This window comes from Vespa mandarinia, chromosome 1 (assembly GCF_050613455.1).
Source record: "Vespa mandarinia isolate Hongniang chromosome 1, ASM5061345v1, whole genome shotgun sequence".
NCBI classification, from domain to species: domain Eukaryota; kingdom Metazoa; phylum Arthropoda; class Insecta; order Hymenoptera; family Vespidae; genus Vespa; species Vespa mandarinia.
This window is the reverse complement of record NC_140810.1, coordinates 9,964,383-9,972,202: the sequence shown is the minus strand read 5'-3', so window position 1 is coordinate 9,972,202 and position 7,820 is coordinate 9,964,383. Positions and strand designations below refer to the sequence as shown.

The following is a 7,820-nucleotide window of genomic DNA, read 5'->3' as shown; positions in this document are numbered from 1 at the left end:
TAATTCCGAACATTGATACTATACCGGTACCTAATATGAAAGATATCATACGATGAAAAACTATAAAATGTAATTTTTACGTAAAATTAAAATATGTTATTATGTTACATTTATCTAAAATTTTAAAAATTAATAAATTTTGTTTTTCCTTCGTAATTTTGCATATTATGTATTACTGTTCGTTTAATGAAAATTAACTTCGATCAGCATAACACCCAAGTATTATATAAACTAAATACGACCGTAAAGGGTTAAGAGAGGGAAAACTTGATATCAAAAATGCATTTTACAGAACATGCTAGGGTTAACTGATCCCAACAAAATTTTAATTAAAAAGACAGCTGGAATCTCACTTTTAAACGAAAGATAATATAAAACTTGGAATGAGTGGAACAATAGAAAATCTCCTTTGTTCATAGGTAAAAGACGTTATCAGAATTCTGAATATAGTGATTGAAATAAAACTGAATGAAAATGTGTAAACATGTACATTTAAATTACATATAATGAACTGCAATGTGTGAGACATTTTAAGAAGCACTTTAGATAGTATAAACCTAATCAAATAAAGATGAACTAATATATTCCTTCGTCAAGCATAACGGACGGTTAATGTTTGAAAATGGATTATTAATATTAGTTAAAAGATCACGAATTTTTGCAGAATATTCCAATATATTTCTGTATACATCTATCTCTGTAGGTATCATTTAATAAATTTACTCGTTTAAATTTACTAAAGATTAAAGAGTTCTTCTAGCTAATAAAAAATAAGAAAAAGAAACACCGTATCTCCATTACTTTGTTTAAACTTTGTATATGTATTATGTAGAAAATAATGTACGTGGAATAATCACATTTAGCGCTTTTTTTCTGATATTAGATTTCAATATATGAAAAATGCTTGTGAATAATTGATTTTGTTTGTTTATGACACAGATATCTAATAATCGATTTTCTCTGAATAATATTTAAATAATACATAATGTACACAAAAACAATAAATAAATATTTAAATAATAATCTTTTTATTATATAGTTATTATATAGTTAGTAAAGCGCGTTAAATATAAAATAATTTTAATTTAATAAATCAAACAGTTAAATTTTGAACTCGAAGTTGATTATATATATTTAATATTAACAAAAATGAACGCTCAAATGAATATTAATTATCAAGTTAGTTCTTTTTCGCATTCCAACGAGTAAATATCCAAATTCTCTCTTTCCATACGGATAATCTTAAATAATTTATAATTTCATTTATTTTACATTTATTTAAACAAGTGTAGTTTGTATCTAGAGTATAAGTAACTTCTATTTAAAGAATAGTGCACAGAATCGCTAAGTAGAATCATTGTTGATCGCGACAAGAAACTCATCTTTAGCTTTTTATTTTCGTCAGCATTCTTCATCATTTTGGGACAGGATGCACATCGTTCAAGGATCAACAAAAACTTAAACTAAGAAAATTTTTGTATTAAACGTTTTCTGAATAATTTCAACAATTTTATATAGTAAAAATGATATTAATAATTTTTTTCGTTTTTATTTTTTTGTTTTAGAACATGTCGTAATAGTGATCAAAGTAATAAAGAAGCGAATGTAGCATAGTAGAAATAAAAAGACTAGAAACTCAAAGAAAAGACAGAGTTGTTCGTCAGAAATGTTGGCAAAAAAAAACTCATCATTAATTTTATTTTTTTGTCAAAATTCTTCATCTTCTTGATGCTCAACGTATAAGGATTAACAAACACTTAAAGTAAATATATTTTTATATCAAACATTACTTAAAAATACTTTCATCAATTTCTTTTATTAATGATACTAATAATTTTGTTTTTATTTTTCTGTTTCAGAATACCATTGTAATCGTGTGCGAAGCAATGATGCAATTGAGTATTTGTGAAAATAAAAATCAAAAAATCACGATATAGAAGCAGTGTTTGGGTTTTCGATTTAAACAAGTGTATTTGCATCGACTGCATGCAATGCAATCGTTAGAATCAGTGGTTGTTCGCAAAATTTTTTTTTAATAGCTGCGTAGACTGTATTTATAATACAGGATAAGTAAAGTTTCGCGAATTAAATTCAGTGACCATCCGTTAATAATCAACTACTGGATATTAGAATCAGTACATCACTGAAGAGGATTTCGACTATTCGATGTTGACCTATCTCGTGTTCACCTATGAATTGACCAATCTCAATTTCGACCTAAATCACAGACAAACATTTTGGAGTCATTGCAGAATTTGTTAAGTAATAAGTGAATTTTTAAGTCACTCCGATCACTCAATCATATTGAAAACGAAAGATCCAAATCGGCACACGTGATTGATTGTAATTAATTACTAGAAGAGTATTGAGTGATCACAAGTAATTTTTCTCCAGAGATTTACTTGTGAATGGTTCCTTATTCTTTGATTTATTTATTAGATCAGGATATGATCTTGTTTTATACGCTTTTATAATTATTTGTATTCTGACATGAAATTACATTAATATTTACTAGTTCTAATAAAGAATTAGCAAGAATTAGATTCACGATTATTTTTCGATTATAAGCGAAATTGGATGATTTTCGTGTAATAATCAAAGTAATCGCTTATAAGGAAGAATGTCTAAGAGTTTTCCATTATATTTTTTAATAAAAATTAGTTAAATATTTAATCAATTTTGTTGGAAAAAAAAGAAAGTTTGAATAGAGTCATTTTGAAAGAAAAAGGCGAGTACAGTTATTGTTTTAGAAAAAGAAAAGTTGATTAGAGTCATTGCTTTTGAAAGTGAAAAATCGAGTGGAGTCATTGCTAAAAAACAAAAAAAACTTATAAAATCACAGCCCATATCTTATAAATATACAGAATATAATTAGTTATAATATATATTAATAGTAAACTATTCTTTTAAATAATTTACAAATTTTAGTAAATATTTTCTTATGAACGTATTTTACTTAATTTCGATAGTAATTCGGATAATAGGAACAGTTCTCAGAATTTTTTGGAATGAGTAAACAAACACTTTTTTCTAGTTATTGAAACAGATAGCCACTTAATTCTACTAGTTGAAACGATTATTCTACTTTAATTATATTAGTTTCTCTCGGGTGAAATTCTTGAGCATAGATCCTTGAGTAGGTTGTTTTCTTTCAATAGGGAAAAATATTTATTGTGTCGAACTCTCTGATGGGACCTTCGGGTATGAGCCCTTGGAAGGAGTTCTTTGGAAAAAGTCGGACAAAGAAGTTGGACAGGTCTCCTTCTTTCAGTAAGGAAAAATTGATCTCGATTTGGATACTGATTTTGTTCGACTAGACCGATCTTCAAAATGTTCATGCCTCATTATCATTTCCATCGTTCTCATGCTCGCACGCGTTCTATCGCATCTTCCGGATTTCTTTTTTTTCTTCCTCTTCTTCTTTGCGCGGGGTCATCATGGGATGGATTCATCGTCAATGAGGCGAATTGTTGATGAAAGTTTGATATATCGACAAAGGTCCGATGTATCATCGAGCAGCTCATTCCATCATCGAGGGATTAGGTTTGCATTATTCGCTAATGTAAATAAATACTATATAATATATTACAAATATTCTGTAATTATTATTTTTAACAAAATCATTAAGTTAGTTACCGTAACTTCGTATAAAAATCATGAAATGCGTTTCTTTGCGTTGGATTCCGTCTGTGTTGCGTCTCGTTCAATCAATTATTCACAATAATTACTTCTTTTAAAATAATTCTTTCTAATTAACAGTATGTAATTTAGAAAGAAATGCATTGAATCACGAGAAAAAACAAACATATATGGACTAATAAATTACAAAACATGGAAAGAAAGTTATATCAGTTTGCATAAGCATGAAGATATCAACCATTTGTTTTTATCAGCGTATATAATTAATAATTTGTTTCATCAAAAGGATGTATGGTATTTCGAACATCAATGAAAAAAAACACATCAATGAAGAAGCACACACAAATATATAACGAGATGGTACTGTTAGTCCAATCTATAACATTATAAAATGTCTTGATTGTTTTAGCTTTTTTATATAACATTTACTATTTAATACTTACGTAGGAATATAATCGTAGATATAGGAGATATAACCCATTATAATCGTCGATAAGAAATAGACTTAGCAAACAGACTGCCATATTGAAATACCTGCAATTGAGTTTTGTCATTGAACTGTTTTATCTAAAAAAATTTATATAAAAATTAGAAAAACGAAGATAACGTATTTACATCGAAAATACGAGTAAGTAGCAGTAATGTGCCAATTGCAAAGAACTGCATATTGTTTACCATGTACCAGTTCCAGATCATACACCGTAAAAATAAATATTCATAAGTAATCGTTCATACACTGAATATTGTGTGTCAATCAATTATTAATAAACAAATGTTCATAGCATGGTCTTCATATGAAAGAAATTTTGAATATAAAATATATTCCTCTACTAATACTTTGGACATATTTCATGTGATCGATATCTCATGTAAAATAACGAGTTCTTATTAAATCACATGGAATTTATTGTAAATAATTCTAATGCCATCATATAAGCCGATATTAAATTACATTAGAAGAATTAACAAATAAGTTTCTAAAAATAATTAAATTTTTTATTATACTTGAAAATTATCCTATCTGACAAATCTTTTTAAAATACCCAGGAAGAAGATTTTAGTTTTAGCTATGTGATTGAACGAATTCATCCTTGCTTTTTTCATTCGTTAAATTCACTTAATCGACGAGGAAACCATTTAGGAAGAACAATGTATCAACTGCCAAATTCTCGTTGGTTAACATCTAGATAACAAAATCTTCCATTTTCCTCCAGGATAAAGATTTATTGTCTATAATCAAAGTATCCAAATTTTAACAAATTTATTATTATATTATGACATTTCATCATCGTCATTACATTACCAGTGTAGTTGTACGTGAAGAACATCATGTGGAACATAATGATCCATAGCATTGATACAAATTTTATTCCATGTATGACTAATACAGTATCTGCACTAATTTTCGTATTAAATATAAATTAAATATTTCACATTAAATATAATTTTCGTTTTTGAATAAACGGGAAAAGCTTGAAATATTCATTCAATAATTTTGAAACAGATCTTCTGGATTCTCATGAGTTTGTTGATCATCTAAATAATATTTTAATATTGAATTCAATGATTCATTCATTAATGAATTACATTTCTAAATCATCTTACCGATAGTTACATTTACCTTCACAATTGCTAAGATCATTAGCCTATTTTTTTAAATATTTTTGATATATTAATAGTACCAATCACATTGCTAACAGTACCAATCTAGGAGAGAGGAAGAAAAATCGAATTATTAAACGAGACTTAAGAGGTCTGACTACCCAAGAAGTTTGAAAAAATTGATTCGTTTTTTGCATTTTTATTAACTTTGAAGTTTTGCGAACAATTTAAGTCATATCCGGTATTAAAATTCGAAAAATTGACAGAGTTATAGATGTTTGTAGATAGAACGGTCGGATAGCTGCGAACAGTGAGACGCACGGTTGGACCCATACTCGGCACGCTTATCTGTTCTATTGTATCCTTTTGTATATGTACGGAATTCTAAACTTTATCATCGGTTTTTCTGTAATTAGTAATGTTGTGAAGTGTAAGGCATGCAACAATGACGTTCATAGAGTCGTAAGAATTTGTGGACTCGGTTTTACATTAATGCTTTCGTGTGACTCTTGCGAAGCAACCAGTGTCAATTCTAGTCCTCTCATAAAAAATAAAGAGTATGACATAAACAGATGAATTATTTTAGCATTCTGATTGTTAGGAATTGGTTTATGAGGAATATAAAAATTTCATGGAATTATGGATTTACTGAAAGCGATGTACCAGTCGTTTTACGATACCGAGCAAATTAGTATTGCTGCATAAAATGTGTCTGCAAGATGTCAATGGAAAATGCTGTGAAGAAGGAATAAAAATTGACAGCAGAAATGGGAAAAGGCTCAGATTTGACTGTTTCTGGAGACGGAACTTGATGCGAATGAAGCTTTTCTTCGCTTTACGGCGTATCGATGATTATTGAGTATTACTTGGGCAAAGTGATAAATTTAATAGTTAAATCTTCGTACTGCAAAGCTTGTATACGATGGCTATAAAAGCATTCTGTCGATGATGAACTTGATGCATCTGCAAATCGGGCATTGCTACTACGAATTATACATGAAAGTCGATAAGCAACGTTGTGATACCTCGAAGATCCAAGCATAAAAAAATATGAAAAACGCTCGCCAAGTTCGCAGATCATTTCAGAAAAAATTTCAAGATGCTAATTTTGCTGCTGAAGGAACGTCATATGGACCAGGAATCGCTGATTAAGTGCGAGCAAAAAAAAACCATTTTATTATCCAAATAACCGGATACTTATTTTCTTTTGCGTTTTTCTCGAAACTACATTTTTTTAACCAGAAAGAAATCTCGAAAACTACTGGACTGATTGATTTGAAAGTTTGAAACAATACTCTCAGTTACATTATTTAGAAAGTAGCGTATGATTTTTGCAATATGTTTATTAGTTTTTTAATATTAATTTTTTTGTTGTTAAATTTTTATATAAAAACAGTATTCACTCACCGCTCATTTCTCAAGATAACAAAAAATCCGTACGCTACTTTATAGTCACAACATTCACGAATAAGAACACATTTTTTTTTTTTTCAAATACACCATTACAGAGATCTGCTTCCGATCAACGACGCGCGTTCCGGCGGAGGATCTCTATATCATCAGCTACAACGCCGCCATTTTGTAATATTTTTAAATAATTCACTCACAACCTGGTACTTTTTTCAAAGTTCTAGGTTTTTATTTATTTATGCAGAAATAACATAAAAATTGACTTCGTTACATGTCTGTGATGCTGAGCTTTCAATGGAAATCGTTGTGTCACAGACATGTGATGTTAGTAGTGAACGTGTTAAACACTTTTCTACATTATCTATGTACGTCAAAAAATAGGCAAACAATTTATCGATAGAGTATGAAATATTGCCTTGTTTCGTAAAATTTTTTATGAAAATTAGAAAAACAAAGATAACATATTTACATCGAAGATAACGTCAGCAGTAATGTGTTAATTGCAAAGAACTGCATGTCGTTTGCCATGTACTAGTTCCAAGTCATACACTGTTATCTCTTGATCATTCAATATTTTTATATTGATAACAACACTCTATTAGATTGTTTAATATCTTATTTCAAAAAGATTAGTTGATTAAAATCTAAGAAAATTTTTATTTTCTCTAAGGAAACTTATGAAATCAGTCGTAACTAATTGGTATCGTCCAAACGTTCCTTGAATCTCATTTTTTGTTCTGTTAAATTATTTTTCTTTTTTGTCAAAAGTACATGACTTTTAATAATTATTGTGTACTGTATATTTTTTTAATTTTTCTTTTTTTTTTTTAAATTAATGTTCTGAATATAATGGAAAAGTTGTTTATTAAAAACATAAACCCAAAAAATAGACAAAATAGAAATAAGTAACTTTTGCGTCAAATGAATGAATACAAACTCATTAATATTTTTCGTAACTTTCACAAATCTTTTAACCCATTAAATAATCGTTGATCTATGGGTTCTTGAAGATCTTTCAGTTCTTTACCACATCTCGTTAAATTTAATAGATGTTTTCGACAGCATCGCATACATCGGTAATGTATGTCTCATTATTTCTTCTGTCCAATTGGTCGTACCTAATGTTTCATTATTGTACGGTCAAAAGTCGATGAAAATGATGAATACTA

The 7,820-nt window shown here is 28.5% G+C and overlaps 1 long non-coding RNA gene across 4 annotated transcripts; it reads right to left on the bottom strand.

Annotated features, from left to right (window-relative positions):
- Window positions 1–1,074: 1,074 nt before the first annotated feature.
- LOC118446170 (uncharacterized) lies at window positions 1,075–7,180 on the bottom strand. Of its 4 annotated transcripts, XR_014982991.1 has the most exons (8): window positions 6,649–7,180; window positions 5,261–5,346; window positions 4,943–5,175; window positions 4,683–4,869; window positions 4,255–4,616; window positions 4,083–4,173; window positions 3,637–4,015; window positions 1,075–3,557 (listed from the first exon to the last, which is right to left on the bottom strand). It is a non-coding gene; the product is annotated as an uncharacterized LOC118446170 (long non-coding RNA). The 4 variants fall into 4 exon arrangements; XR_004839508.2 differs by having other exon boundaries at window positions 4,255–4,869; window positions 5,245–5,346; XR_014982987.1 differs by having other exon boundaries at window positions 1,076–3,557; window positions 4,255–4,869.
- Between the last annotated feature and the right edge of the window lie 640 nt (window positions 7,181–7,820).